Source organism: Papilio polytes, unplaced genomic scaffold (assembly GCF_000836215.1).
Source record: "Papilio polytes unplaced genomic scaffold, Ppol_1.0 DF824146.1, whole genome shotgun sequence".
Taxonomy (NCBI): Eukaryota; Metazoa; Arthropoda; class Insecta; order Lepidoptera; family Papilionidae; genus Papilio; species Papilio polytes.
The window spans coordinates 1,296,785-1,313,202 of record NW_013525058.1 but is presented as its reverse complement, the minus strand read 5'-3'; positions in this window follow the sequence as shown (position 1 = coordinate 1,313,202).

The following is a 16,418-nucleotide window of genomic DNA, read 5'->3' as shown; positions in this document are numbered from 1 at the left end:
GCAACATCGTAAATACGATAGAAATGTACAGTTCATACTAGATACTTAGTCTGTTTTACTTTGTCGTTCAAGAAAATATAATTTGTACACAAAATTTAATTCCTTGTCAATTCAATAAAGATACAAACGAATACTTTGACTGTTGTATTTTCATATAAAAAAAAATCGACATTTTACTTGTACAAATCTGAAATGTTCATGTTATTAGATAAACGAAAGTTTTAAAAAGCCTAAGTTATATTATCATGTTTGAAATGAGAAACAATTTGTAGTGAATATAAATGGTCGTTTTAAAATCAGTTCCTTTGGACGCAATCCTGCGATTCAAAGATTTCGTTGTGGAAATTTACGATGGCCTGAGACGGGGGCATTTCGTTTTGTTTACTTATGGGCGAGTAATTCGTTGAATCCGTATAATTACCAGCATTAAGATGATTCCGCTTCCCTCCAACGAGAGAACTTAAATATTTTAAGTACGTAATGTTAAAACATTCAAATGTCCGCTGCGGGCTGCGGAGGACGACCGACTTTTAAACTCGGCATAAATTTTACGTTGGGAAATAATTATAGCGGAGATTGTAGCGAGGTTCGATTCTATTTGCAGATTTGAGATTTTTATCAATTTAGATATTATTACTATTTATTTCTACCCAACTACCGAAACTCTTGTAGAAAAAAAAAATTGCTATCGCTGTTTTTTGTAAAGATGTGAAGACTATATTTTTAGGTATTATAAACAACACGGTAAAGTTTTTTAAAATTTAAATCTCACGAGAAACTGAATACAAACAATATTTTAGGTTAGTTCGGAGAAATCATCCATATACCGAAACATTTTCTTAACATATGATGATATCTAAACAAATCGTTTGTTGTTAATTCAGAAACAAGAACAGTTTCTGTTTAGTACATAAATGTTATTAATAGTTAAATATAGAAAAAAATCTTAATATAGGCAATACTGAGCAAACGCAAAGAGCATGGAATGATCTGGAATTGCTGCCATCAAAGGAAATAATCTGTTCTCGGGATGCATTAAAAAATAAATATCGTCGTTAGCAAATCATTAGCCGGTACATTTTTCCTCAGAAAGATCGCTCGGTTTCCTATCAATCGAGTGCAAACAGCCGCCCCACTGCCAGTATCCCCTTCTACTTAATGTACACTTTCAAAGATATTGCAAAGTAATGAATCACATTGAAAAACGTTGGAAAATCTAATCATTACTAGATCACTACACAAACATCAAGTTAGCTTCAATATTTTTATTTCCAAATTAAAATTTAATATCGAAACAGAAAAGAAATAGTATTCTTTGTATAAAAATTAATCGATTACTTCACTATTTTTAAATCTAACAACACGTCTAAGTATAATAATATAATGCTATTTGTGTTCCTACTTTATAAAAAAGCAAATCATTACTTACACTCTGAATCGGTACAAAAATATCCAAGCGAAACGATGCCAACATAAGCCCTCAATTTATACAAGTAAATGTTAAGTAAAACACGAAGTACTCCGCGTGTATACTTCGTTTCATATCCACAAATTATTGAAAGCTCGCATCTGCGTCCCTCGCCGCTTTCAAAAATAATAAAGTTCCGTTTAAACGCCATTCGTATGTGAGATACAACAAATGAGCCGTAATAAAATGTATTAGACTGAATGTATTGCAAATAGAAAGCGTTCCTTGAATACCGCACGCGTGGAAAATATCTGCAATTTCTCCGTGCTAAAGATAATGCCTTAGTGCGTTGTTAAATTTGTTTTTCCTTTCATTTCTTTCAGATGACATGAAAAACTGTACACTAATGTACAGAATATCTATAATTATATTTTAATTTAAATAACGACTGTTTACTTTTTTTTTAAATCGAAAAATAATGAAATAAATTTACGCTATCGCGTTCTAGTTACCAATTTTTTCTATATTGATATTTAAGTAAATGTTATCTTAATGAATTACAAGATAAAAGAAAATAGACTATGCTCCACGTCTATGCCAAATTTCATTGCGATCCGTTCCATCGTTTAGGATGCAAAATCACACACATCCGTTCATGTAAACTTTCGCATTTATAATATTAGTAAGGTTGTCTTTAACATATATTCAAGTTTTAATATATTCCAAAGTGGTAGACGCCACTTAACGTTTTTTACAAACCGTGCTCATGTATCTGGAGATTTGGAGGTAAACAGCCGTTGAACCACTACAGTTACTTAGATAAGTAGTCAGCTTAAATCGTTTTAAACGATCGGAATTATGTCGGAGACATACTTAACATATATTAATTTAAAAATTACATGCTGATAACCTATATTAAATTAGCATATTAATACCACATCTGTATTAGTAAGTGCCACATGCCGTGAAAATATCTTTCAATTAATTAACGTGGTCTCATTAGCCCTATCGTTGCCTTAATTATTTTGATATTGGGCACGATGTTGAGAGAAATTCCCGTTCAAATCCCCTCACTACACGTGGTAATAAATTAACATACTGGATAAGTAAAGTGGATTTGTCTGCCCAATGCCCATGTTTCTTTTAGTTGATAAATTCATGGGAGACGTAACAAATCTTGTTATAGATATATATAAGACTAGCTTTCGCCCGTGACTCCGTTCGCGTGAAATTAAAACCCATAAGTGAAGCCTACATGTTCTTCCAGACTATGCTCTACATCTACGCTAAATTTCATCAAGACCTGTTTAGCTATTTAGGCTACAAACCATAACAAATATCAATAAATATTGATTGTAAGATGTTTAAAAAGTCAATCAGTGGATAGTATAATAGAGAAATTAAACCTCGTATGTTAGCATAATTGGGCGCTCAGAATAGGGTCCTTATTCGGCTGATGAATCATTCATATTCTTTTTCGGCCAGACATATTCTATAACCTTGACTATGGACAGTGTGGAATAAATTACACTGCATGTCTTGTACAACTCTGTAGTACTTGCTCAATATTTCATTGTAATTCTGCTAACCTTTTTCTTCTTCATTTATCTATCAACTTACAACTGCTATTTTTTTATCTACTAATCATAACGTTTCTTAATTCGTGTTACAACATCCATCCATCTTCACATTTGAACTTTATCGTCCATCCCTTTACTGCACAATACTTAAAGTAAAATCATACACTTTGAAGAAAAATATATCAATTTAAGTACAGACACTAACTAAAATCTAACGAACCGATTTCCCCTTTGAAAATGCTAGCCTTTAAGATTATGTATGTTTTCGATATCGCCTAATGCGGTACGATTGAAGAATTGTACAGATAAGCGGGTTTATAGAATACCTTTTAATTCCCGTCTAAAAGAAACCTGTTGTATTGATATTTTAAATATTGAATCAGAAAGTAGTATTCTCTAATGCATATTGCTAATATCGTGTCATCCGCAAATTAACTTAAAGATAACCTAAAAATATATACTTGATTTTAAAAATATGTCTATGTTACTATTTTTTTACACACATCTAAAGGCAATCATTGGCCTGACATTAACTTAATCCCTAAATAAAATAAAGATTTTATTTACCTGAGACAATTTGGGAACATATAAAAATAATAAGTAGCCTAAAACTAATAAGTTTAATATTATTTTCTTTATTAGCAATTTTAAGTTTACAGTCCATTATACGAATAACATCATTAAATATATTAAATAAAAAAGAACTTACCGGCCATTTTATTTTAGTATTTATCACATTATTGCACTTAAACGTACATGTCTCACAATATACCCACATTTTGCCTGTTTGAAAAACTGCACTAAATTTTAAACAGAAACCTTATGGCACATCCCTATGAATTACACAAAAACTTTTTCTATTCAGAAAGAAAATACACTAAATAAAAAAAAAAATTAATAGTCATTTCGCTTTTGAAAACTTTTACATTATAATAGCTGATGTGTTTGGTCTTTAACGCGTAAACGTGGACTGATTGGTGCGTTGGTTTACATTAAAATTCTATGATGATGTTGGGAACACATTAAGTGTTGAAGCTGGCGTAGGTCTTTGAAGCTAGAAGTCGTTCTACCGGTCTAATTCATACGAAACGAAATTTTAATTCTGTTATTGCATCAACAAGAATTTGTTGAATAGTTTCAGGTGATCTACGCCCATTGACGACTGGCACAATTCTTTGTTTCGATTGGGTTTTAATCGAAATTATTATAATTTTGCATGAATTTGTTATGTTAGAGAACTACAATATTCCAAAAATATAATGTTATTTGTTAAAATCAGTAATTTAAATGCGTTCTCTGGCCATCTTCTTTCTTACAGTAAAATATTTTTTTATAAAGAGAATATTAATTTACTGATGTTACGTATATGTCGGTTTTTTGGGTAGATATATATAAAAGTATTACAGGTTCCGAGACTTTCCCATTTTGTATAGAATTTATCACTTAGTAAGAAACCAAAGGAACCACAGGAGTTCAACTTCTTTTCCAAATTGTATTTGCCGATTTCCTTTCATATATAATTATTGGTTAATCTTAAGAAACCATACTTAGTTTCCGTAATTTGTTAGTTGTTTAGTCATGTTAGTGTTAATAATAATTAGAAAACTAACATATAATCATAGCTCATTTTACGCGTTTTGAATTATACAAAGTTATATATTTCAAACGCCTATAAGTGAATGAAAGGTACCTTCTATGTTATCAGAGGAATTAACGACGTTAGATGTAATGGAGTCATTCCGTCGGCTGTTTTGCATTTATTTGTTATTATTTTAAATTCAATTAATTAAGGTTTAAAACCTGGTGCTATAAAAGAGAAATTTATGTGATTACTAGTAGTTTTTCTCTACACAGCTAAGTTGTGAACGCTATAAAGATACATGGTACATGGGACAAACAGCAAAGTTACGGTAACGAGTTAAAAGTTTAGAGTAATCTTAGATAGTTATAGTTATTTCAATAGATCAATTTGCCTATAAGCGACATTTTTTCAAATTTAAATTGCTATAAAATTTAGTTTAAATTTGTAAGTGGCGAGATAGTAATAAAAAAATATAGTTGATAATCGAAGTTAAGTTAGTGCATAATTCGATGTGCTGTATTAAATTTTATTACGATAAAGTATTTAATTATCTGAAAAAAGATCATATAAAACTATTAATTCTCGTTAACATTTAAATTGATTTTACTTTATTGCGTTTCCCTACGTTATAAACCAATTGATTACGTACTTATATTTACAATTTTCATGGATATATTTTGTTTGATAGTCGAATTTATTGACTGTGAGTAGTCACTCCTATAGGTTAGGTAAACATTTGTTTAGCCGACAATGTGACTTATGGAAAACTGTTTAGAAAAGTCAGTTATAATTTCTTATTTCCATTGAATTCGAATAAACGATTTACATTTTTATAAATTTGATGAAATGCTGCAATACAATTGACAAATTTACTTCATCAATTCTAGCCGTTGATTATAATAACTATTGCATTAATTCATATAGTTATGAAACTTTTAAATACTTCTACGAAATAAGTTTTTGATCCGACATTAAAAAATCAAAGTAGGTATAAAATTCGGGACATAAAAGATATTCTGTAAATAACTTTATAATGTCTAATCTGTAAACAAAATACTTATCTTAAACCACAATATTATCTTTTTATGATTTGGATCGAACCTTTGTGAACGTTTGACTTTGTGAGGTTAAGGACAGGTATAATATTCACAAAATAAAGGTATTTACATTTTTAAACATACATATGTACTACAAAAAGAAAATACACAACTAGGCAGGTTATATCTATATTTATACTATTATAATAAAGCGTAAACAGACACTTCTTTGTTGCCTAAGATCTCAGCAATTACAACATATTTTTGAACAATTCTTCTTTTAACAAAAAACCCTCATGTCTTGCTTTAGGCTATATATTTTTACGCCATTAAACTTAGTGGGTAAATATTTTGGATAAAAACCCTAATGTGGGAAAGGACCATAAGTTGCTGCCAACATCAAGGAAACAAGATTGTCAAGGTTTGTCATGTCATGTCATGTTCACATTTGCTAGTGATAATTTGACCGATGTAAACAATAAAATAAAATTTTCATAATTTCATGCGGATGAAGCCGCACCGGAGCAGCTAGTAATTAATATTTAGTAAAACATAATACAACGAATCAAATCTTTAGAACATCTATTGCTTTTACAATGGACTATTATATTTTACTTTGATCTTTTCTACACTAGGATCAGTGGCGGCTTATCGAATCACCAAAATTTAAAAAACCAACACAAAACGTGCAATATTTTTTTTATTGGATAAAATTACGATAAAAGAATTTAAGCTACAACATAAAACAGCTGAAATCTTATTTTGTATACTTCATTACTAGCTTTCGCCCTCGACTCCGTCCGCGTGATATAAAAAAAAACAAAAGTGACTAGCCTATGTTCTTCCAGACTATCATCTGTACCAAATTTCATCAAAATCTATTTAGCTGTTTAGGCTACAAACACTAAAAAAACATCCATCCATCCAAACATTCTCATTTATACTATTAAGTATGATATATTACTTAGAAGGAACGCATTGAACATGAACCACGAACCACCGACTAGCTAATCTATTATCTAGAACTTCGAGGATTACATTAAATGTGAAAATAGGCGACTTACATATGACTATGAAATATTTATAACTCTGTGTCATTTACTATAAACTACTAACTTTTACAACAACTACCATTAAACTTCATTCTAATCTAATTTTCATCTTTAAAAAGCTCCTATTGATTAGTTATTTTATTACATTTACATTATGTAAATTAAAATTAAATACAGAATAATTAGTTTCTGTTGCGTTACACAACACAGTGGGCCGTCTACGTTTATAATTATAAACAAAAATGAACTTAACTTCGGTGAAATCTGTACTAATATTATAAAGAGGAAAGATTTCTATATTTTTATGAGTTGAAATAACTCAATAACTACTAAGCCGATTTAAAAAATTCTTTCACCGTTAGGAAGGTAATTTATCTGAGAGTAATATAGGCTATATATTTATTATTATTTTTTAATTTCACGCAGACAAAGTCGCGAGCAACAACTAGTATGTCATAATAATCGTCAAATATGTAAGTGTTATTCTATTAAAATGTTATGCAATACTACTTACCATTCTACACAAGCGCGCACATCTTTGACTAGACTATAGCAGAACATTTTAGTAGCGCTTTGATTCCTATGAGCTTGTATGGAGGTGCAGACATGACTTGATTTTTAGTTGGGCAACTGAACAGAACAAGGCTGCGAAATAATTGACAATCGTTGTGCGATAGTTTAGTCAAAGGGGTGCCGACTCTTACTATAAATCCTATAATTTCAACAAACTTTCATCTTAATAATCTTCAATTCGAGGAATGGATTCCACCGGTACTCTCCTTAACGGGAGCACTGCCGGGCCCCAAATCTTCGTTCTTTTTAACTAGCTGTTCCCGTGCGGCTTCATCCGCATTCATGAAAATTTTATTTCATTGTTTACATTTGTTAAATTATCAATAGCAAATGTCAAAATGACATGACATAACAAACCTTAGCAATCTTTCTTAAAGTTGGCAGCAACTTATGGTCTCTTTCCAACATAAGGGTTTTTATCCAAAATATTTACCCCCTAAGTTTATTGTCGTGAAAATATATAGCCTAAAGCGTGACGTAAGTGTAGGGCTTTTTATTAAAAAAAGAGTTATTCAAAAATTGCTGTAATTGCTGACATCTTAGGCAACAAAGAAGTGTGTACGCTTTATTATAATATAGGATAGGATAGAAAAATGTTTATTTTAATATTTCTCTGTTATTGGACAAATGGTATTTTATTTTATAGCACTTTCTGCTATAGTTATTTAATCCTAATTTGCTAAAAAGTAAACATACAAAAATTTTAATATGTAACATTCGCGCGGTGAGCCGAGTGACCGCGTATATTTATTTAAGTCAAGGTAAGGTTTGAAGGATCAAGAGGGACGACGCCCGCTCTGGTCAAATAGCAAGTCATATTACTATAGAGTTAACAATTTTCAGACATGCCTTATAAATTGAAAATCACGTATTAACACAACATTATATGTTAATTTTATATGTTGTTCATCTTTTTAAAGGTAATCTTTATTTAATAATAATTAATGTTCATTAATGTTGTCACTTTTGTTATTTTTTAAATTAAATAAATTGTTTCTATGACTTAATGGCTTTTACTTGAATTAATTTAAGTATCAATAAGGTTTGCTGATTATTAAAAATATTTCTATATAAGGTTTCTAAAAAACATTTTTTCATTAAGAGTTTTATCTTTTTTTTATTAAGTTTTAAGCTCAATTCTCATAAAAAAAAAAAAAAAATTTGTAGTCTGACAGGAGGTTTTAGATATTTTAGGCATCACACTATATTTAGTAACTACTTAAAATCTCTTAGTTTAAACTACGTTGAACTTATCTTAATTAAATTCGAGATAATGTTTTAAATGAGGTAAATAATTCCGAGACATCAATTTTTATTTTACGACGGTTTCAAAAATACCTACATATTTAATATCCTAAGTAAGTATAGAGGTTATGTGTATTTTAAGTTCGTACCTGAAGTAAAATTGGACAAATAAAAATTTAAAATTTGTGTTAATCCTAAACAGATAACTAAGACTTTAAATTTGAGACACGTATTGATTTTAAAAACATTCTAGAGTTTAATAGTTTCTTGTTCTTTTTTTGAATTTCAGGATTTTATTTCGTTTTTATATTAAGCCAGCACCATTCGTTTTATAGAAGCAAGTCTAATAGATTTTAAATTCTATGAAAGGTTACCTGTGTGCAGGTATTCACGCAGGGCGAATTTCCCGGAATCTAGCGATGATCCGGCGCATTCAACCATCACCGTAGCATCTCCATTAAACCCTTTAAATAGGAATTTCTTCGTTAACTACATAGAATAAGGTTCAAAGTTACACTGAGATTCAGTTAGCACGTGAGGCGTTTTGGACTTAGATGTTGTCATAGTTGCCTCGATAAGATTGATCGAGTGAGGTAAGACGACCAGATAATCTGGACGATTGTTGTAAAAAAATCCGTGACTTGTCAAATTCGACGCATTCTGATGGCGGCTTTAAGATCGACCGTCGATTCTGAGATTGATCTCGGATGCGTTACGATAGCCAACAGTATTTTTTTGCTGTTGAAAATATTGTAACCTAAAAATAATTAAATGTTCTAACATGTAAACAACCTTTAATGCACAAAACTTGTAGTATACTTATGTACACGAGAAAAATATTATCACATCATACTAAACTAATAAATGGGAAAGTGTATATGGATGGATTGTTAGAGTTTGTAGTCTAATGTGCTAAACGGATCTCGATGGAATTTGGCATAAATATAGAGTACCCATAGTCTGGAAGTACACATAGGCTACATAGTTACATTTGGTTTTTAAATTCTGTGCGGACATCGCGGGCGAAATCTTGTAACTAATAAAATAATCGTTGTAAAACTTCACATTTGTGTTTATAATTCTTTAATGGATATGTTCTGTTCTCGGCAGTTGTGCACGTTGCGAGCTAAAAGGCAGCCTTTCTGAATAGATGGTACTTGTACTAGAAAACAGTTACAATATTGAAATGTACCAAAATTGTTCACGGTCCAAACCAAAAAGATATTTAAACGAGAGGTTTGTTTACTAAAACTGTTCAATGAAAATGCTGTCTCAGATTTTCTAAAGAGAATTTATACTTTTAAAACATCACATAAGTTAACATTAAAATAAAAAATGTATGATTTTTATGTAAAAGTGAGTGGCCTATGTGTTCTTCCAGACTATCCTCTACATCTATTCCAAATTTGAATCGAAATCCGTTCAGTTGTTAAGGCTACAAGTCTAACAAACATCCATCCAACTATCCATCCATTTAAAATTTCGCATTTATAATATTAGTAAGAAGTAAGATTACAAAATGCACTCAACGACGAATTTTTGTTCCACAAAAAGATTGAACCTGAGTAGTTAGATTAAAAAGCAATTTAAGTTCGAAAGTAAACTTAAACAACCTATTTTAAATAAGATTTTAGAAACAGTCTAAGTTAGGAGATAATTCAAGTCGTATAGTGACCAAGTTTTTATTTAAAGATATCAATAGTAATGCCTATGAGATCTTCCAAAGTGTAACCTACATCTGTGCCAAATTTCAACAAGATCTGTTAAGCCGTGTGAAGGTAAATAGTTTCAAACATCCATCCATCTTATCATATTTACAACGATAGTATCATAGATAGACCAGTAATAAACGACCAATTAAATAAAGCCTTATTAATACTATAGTCTAAGTAACTACCTATAAATGTCAAGTAAAAATACCATAGAAGTCTCTTGGATCTATTAAAACGGTCTAGCATGTCGCGAGAATTAATCTTCCATCGTATTACTTTGTCGAGATAACAAATTCGTATCAGAGGGGGCTCCCCCCTCCCTGTGGCCTCCTCAGCCCTCCCCCCGCCTACTCAGGTGGCATTGTCTCAGGTCTTTACGTAGTCGACTACAGTCAGCCATCGTGAGTACAGCGTACATTACTCGTTTACTCTGCTAATAATATTATTTTATAATAATAGACTGGTTTTTTGTATTTATTTCTTGATAAAATTTAGTTGATATTCAAGATAAATTAATTATGTAGTTTTATAGACAAAATGCAGTCGCTAGTTGGATTCAAGGTCGTTGGAATTAATATAAAATAGAGACGGTCGCTAATAAATGTAGGTCGTACCGCGAGGTCGCGATTCACCTCTTGCGAATTACATCTTTTTTTATGAAGAATAAGATATAGTTAGTTAATTATTAAATAATATAAAAATCAATATTGTAGCTAGTTCAATAATTGGAAATACACATTATTCTTTTAATTGTTTTAAACTAAAGCTATATTTCGTAAATTCGTGTATTAATGTATACATCTGCTTTTTATTGGTCTCTATGTATAGGTGATGTAATGTCTGGCTTGTACACTGATTGGAAGTGATTGCTTTTTAAGATTGACTGGATTGGAACTGGCAAACAATTTTGATACGTAATGAAATGACGTAGTAGTACTTTGGATTCGATATAACTAAATTTCTTGGTTACGACAGTAAATTTAATTGTTACATGCGATATTTGGAATTGGGTAAATACTTGATGTTTGTCAAGTTGGTACATTAGCAATGCTTTATATTTATAAATTGGAGTAAAGGACTATTCGTATGCAAAACCCTGAATCGCTTAACCGTTAATTGAAGGATATCTGCTTGCAGCCGGCTGTAACTGGTTACTGGCTTATTGGTGGTACCTGTTCGGTTATCAGTGTGGCTCGGATGAGCGTGACACGTCTGTTGGAGATAGCGGCTAGCGGCACAGTGATCACGGTGAGCGGCCGAGGCGCCCGCGATCGACCGGTGGGCGTGGTTAGACTCCGCCCGCCGCACCGCGCCTAATCTACCGGATAACGGATAAACCTAAACCCGGCCAACACCCGCATTGGAGGAGGTTTTAGCAAACGTTAACGCCTAGTCTTGCCATTGGTATCTTGGATATAGGCGGATTAGGATATGTGCTCGCAATGTTCAAGCAAATCACATATTTCAGCTGGAAATAATATCGCCTATGTACCTTCGAATCAGAAGGTCGTATTGTGCCAATCTTCCAGTCATTTTCTTTCTAACAATTGCCAATACAATTAAGGCATTTTACAATACTGTTCCCTAAATGAGCTAGATAGACCTGTACCCTGTGTATCCTTTAAGTGAACTTATAATTAATAGGAACTTATAAAATGATATGTGAAACATTTATACAAATAACTTACTTGATAACTAACTTGATCAATCTAATTGAACTAAAGTAATCTTAACGTCGATTTTCATTGTATGAAATAATTAGTGATTCAATACCAAATTATTCAGCTATCAAAATCTTTAGAAAATTATGTATATTTAGTCTTAAAGTTAGTACGAAAAAAGCTATCACAGATGCTTTCGTAGGACATCTTTTAAAGGTATGTTTCCAGATAATTAAAATGTACTTGGCATAGTAACAAGATATTTCTCGATTACCACACTTTTTGCTGTTTACCTTACTAATCTTGTGAATGTATACTCTTAAACTTTTTGTAACAAACTGGTGACAACAAATATAGTCAATTTAGCATAATATAGTTATTTTAAGCAATGCCTGACGAGTTTATCCTTTAAGAACATCGCGGTTAACTCGTATGCAAGTTTTTCTACATTCCTCACCTTTTACGGCTACGTAATGAACCTATTGGATAGTGTATTAAGTATGAAAGTAGCAGCTTAACTAGAACATAAAAAGTTTTATGCATGTTATCGACAGTAAGGAAGATTTAATGTCCGTTACAGTCGTTTAATAAACATTAAATCTATTAAGGCATCGCTTAAGTATTTATTATATGTAACAAGGCTTTCAAACAATACGAGTATTCACAACTATAATTTAGTTATTATAAAGAGAAGGGTTTTTTTTTGTATTAATGTATGTAATGAATTAAATCAAAAACTATTAAATTGTTTACAAATTTTCTTTTGGTATTATAAAACTGCATTATCACTAAGTAACATGGACTACATATGACAAGATTAATATAGCCTAAGTTATTTCACTCATTGTACACACGTAAAAGGAATAAGGTTTAATTTGCCTTCTAAATTTTTTCAACGGCAGACTTTATAAGAATCTACTCGATTCTGTAGAATCTGTATCCACGTAGTGGTAATTAAGTATCCGTTTTATACCACTTTCCTAAAAACGAGATAATTCTTAAACAACTGTCAAAAAAACAAAACACGATACGTGAGTGAATCGAGTTCAGATCCGAACACCGCTTAAGGGCCCTTAGAAGGAAACAAATTTAATTTACATTCAATTAACTGTAAACTAACTCTTAGTCCACTGACATAAAGATCAATATCCAATGAATAATTTTAGATTAGCTGCAATATACGTTAGTAAACACACATGCTCGTCTAAACTAGAAACCGGGAGCTGCTAAAAAGATAAAAGACTATTCAGGCGTTAATAGCGGACAGTTACTGACGTATCCATCGTGTTTGTTCAAGCAATTTAGCGGCTCTTATTTTACAATCGTGACTCAATATTATGGGAAATTTGATTGTCAGTTTCCGATACCGATATGGTTGCTTATGAAATGATTTTGTACGTAGTGGTTACGTATATGGTGTGAATAATGGAAGATTTGGATGTACGCTTAACATGATTTAGGCGTTTTGATTGTATTTTAACAAAGGAATATTTCTGACCGTTTAATAGCATAGTATTGTGTTATCTTCTTACTTAAACATGTGTCCTCTATTAAGAGTATCGTATCAACTTTTATTGCATTAATTATTTTTAATTTTTTAAATTTTATATTCAAACCTGCTCCCTCCTTTCATTACGAAATATTCTTTACCTTTTAAAAAACAATAAACTTGTTAAAGATATTGATTTAACATTTTACAATAAATTGTTTACGTAAGAGTGGGGGTCAATCTAAGATATTTAAAGACATCTAGAAATACCACATGTAGTCTAAGTCATTTTAAATCTACAAAGCTATATGCTCGCAAAATATTGACAAATTTGAAACCGATTTAGACATGAAAAAGTTCAATATAACTTTGATATTTTTAGCACGAAACGTCACAGAACAAATAAGAAGGTGTTAAACTATCAGATATGTTACGTAGCTAAGTTATTTACGTTCCTTATTCTTAAAAACAATTACTCTTTTAGTGTACATTATTCACACTTGGTAGTTACGCACAGTTACTTATTTGAGTATATTTTTGTGACGAATATGCGTATAACACATTTAACTTGTATGATTTAAATAAATTAAATAAAAAAGACAATCTTCAATGTCCGATTAAAATATAAATATATGAAACTAGGTGTTGCTCGCAACTTCGTTCGCGTGAAATCAACAATTATAATAAAAAACATAGCCTTTGTTATACACAGATAAATTATCTTTGTAACGGTGTTAGAATTTTTAAAATCAGCTTATTAGTTTTTGAGTTATTTCGATACATACAAAAATACAAATCTTTCTTCCTCATAATATTAGTATAGATGTAGGACTTTTTTTCACGTTGGTTGTTCGATCTTATATTTGGGCAATGTGTATGCATATAGAAAGTTCTGTATTAAAAAACAACATAGGCTTTCTGGTGCATTAATTAAATGAATATCTATACAAAACATTCCTCTTTTCGATGTTAAGATAAACAGAAAAGCGCACTGTTGTAAAGTTAATCGTTAGCTATTGGATTACTTGTATCTCTTTATTCTTTAAAAAGATTACAGAATAACTAAACAGGTTCTTTTATAAAATCCATCGTAAAGTTATTCTTAACTACGGGTTTTCATTGAGCGGTGTTACTTGTTTATGTTCTATTGAAGCTTTCTATTGTTTTATCTGAGTCGGGGAGACAAAAGAATCGGTGCAAACAAAGGTTCGGATCGCTACCTATATTGATATTGCCCTACTTACGTTAAATGTTTTTATCTTTGTAACAGATCTCTCTTCCCTACTTAACGGTGCCGCTTCGAGTTATTATATTTTGATAATCTTCAGGGAAACATGACGGGTGTTGTAAAAGTTATTGTGTTTCGAGATGTATTTTGAGTCGTTATTTTTGAAATTTCAACATTCTATAATGTTTACTTAAATATATTTATGCAGTTTGTTAAGATGAGATTTATTAATAAACGTTTATTATATGTAGGAACATAATAATAGAATCTGGGATAAATAAGAAATTTATTAAAATTAAATGTCTTTTTACTTAAAAACTGCAAGTTCCTTAGTTTTTAACTCCTAGCATTTGTTAGTAGCAAAGTTTTAATACTTTAAATCTAAACATTATAACAATTTATTGAACATTGCCGATCAAAATTTAAAAGGCGGGTTATAAAAGTTTAAAAAAAAATCATAAATTTTATTAGAAACCAAAAGGAATGTTCTGGAATTTTTCACATTTTTAACTTACACAAAATAAACTACTAACTCACTCGATTCTTCAAATAATTAAACTTTTGATATAAAAAGGTTTTCTTATACTGTAACGATGTTGCAATACAAATAAGCGTTAAGATTAAATCATACTAATATTATAAATGCGAAAGTTTTGATGGATGGATGTTTGTTAGAGTTTGTAGCCTTAAAGGTTGAACGGATTTCGTTGAAACGTAGCATATATGTAGATGATAGTCTTGAATAACACATAGGCTACTTGCATTTTTTAAAATTACGCTTGGTCGTAGTCACGGGCGAAAGCTAGTTAATAAATAAACTTGTCTCAACATCTGTACCGTGACAGATGGCATATCTCCGTCTCGTTGATATTAACTATCTCTTACATAACCTGATTAAATTGCTGTATTTGTATGTAAAGAAAACAGTCTGTGTGTGATTATAAAAGACTACGGAACGAATTCACGAATGCGCAAATATGGAAAATTTCTGGTTATTTAATTTTTAAGTCTGTTGCTTTGAATTTTCAGATTTAATGTCAGTCATTAAAAAAGCTTATAAGTAATATGGTTACTTAACGTATTAAAAAATCAAATAAAAAAATGATAATATCTGTAAAAACTTTATTAAGCGACTTGTCATATTAAACTGTGTCGTTATTAGTAATTACGCAGCAAACACAAAGCTTCTGAAAATTATGAAAAATTAGAAAGAAGCGGAAGGCGAGGCGGTAACATCGCTTAAACGGCCACGTACAAAATTATAGGAAGCCGTGACAATTTTTTTCCTATATCCCGGAGCAGTCGGGAAGCTGCTGTGATTTATTTAATGAATAAAAATGCCTCCTCAGCGGGTACTCTACGCCTCGCCCATTTGCCACTCTATTGCAATTAGCTGATTTGATAGCCTTTTTTTTTAAATAAGGCGAAATTACGCCCACGCTAATGTTCAATTAAAAGTAAAATCTATAGACCTATAAATCTAGTTCTTTGAGTAATCCCGTTAATTAGTTTGTAAACCGTGCTCTACATGTCAGTACAAAGGGATATAACAGTAAGTCTGTTAGTCTCACTAGAAGATACGAGTGTAAATGAAGCCGAGTGACGTCGAATTACGTAGCGCTCAATACGGCGCGTAATCGTATAACAAGATAACGCCTCGCATCCATCATCCGTACAACAAATTAAGCATTCGCATACTGCATAGAGCACTGCGAATTACAAGTGTAAATAAATCTAAAGGCCGCCCAACCACCACCGTGGGCCGGGCTTTGGATGAAACGAAAAAAAAAACCACCGAAACTCGTTAAAATAGCGGCTTAAAAAAGAAAAGCGCTGAAACGGTAAGGCTCG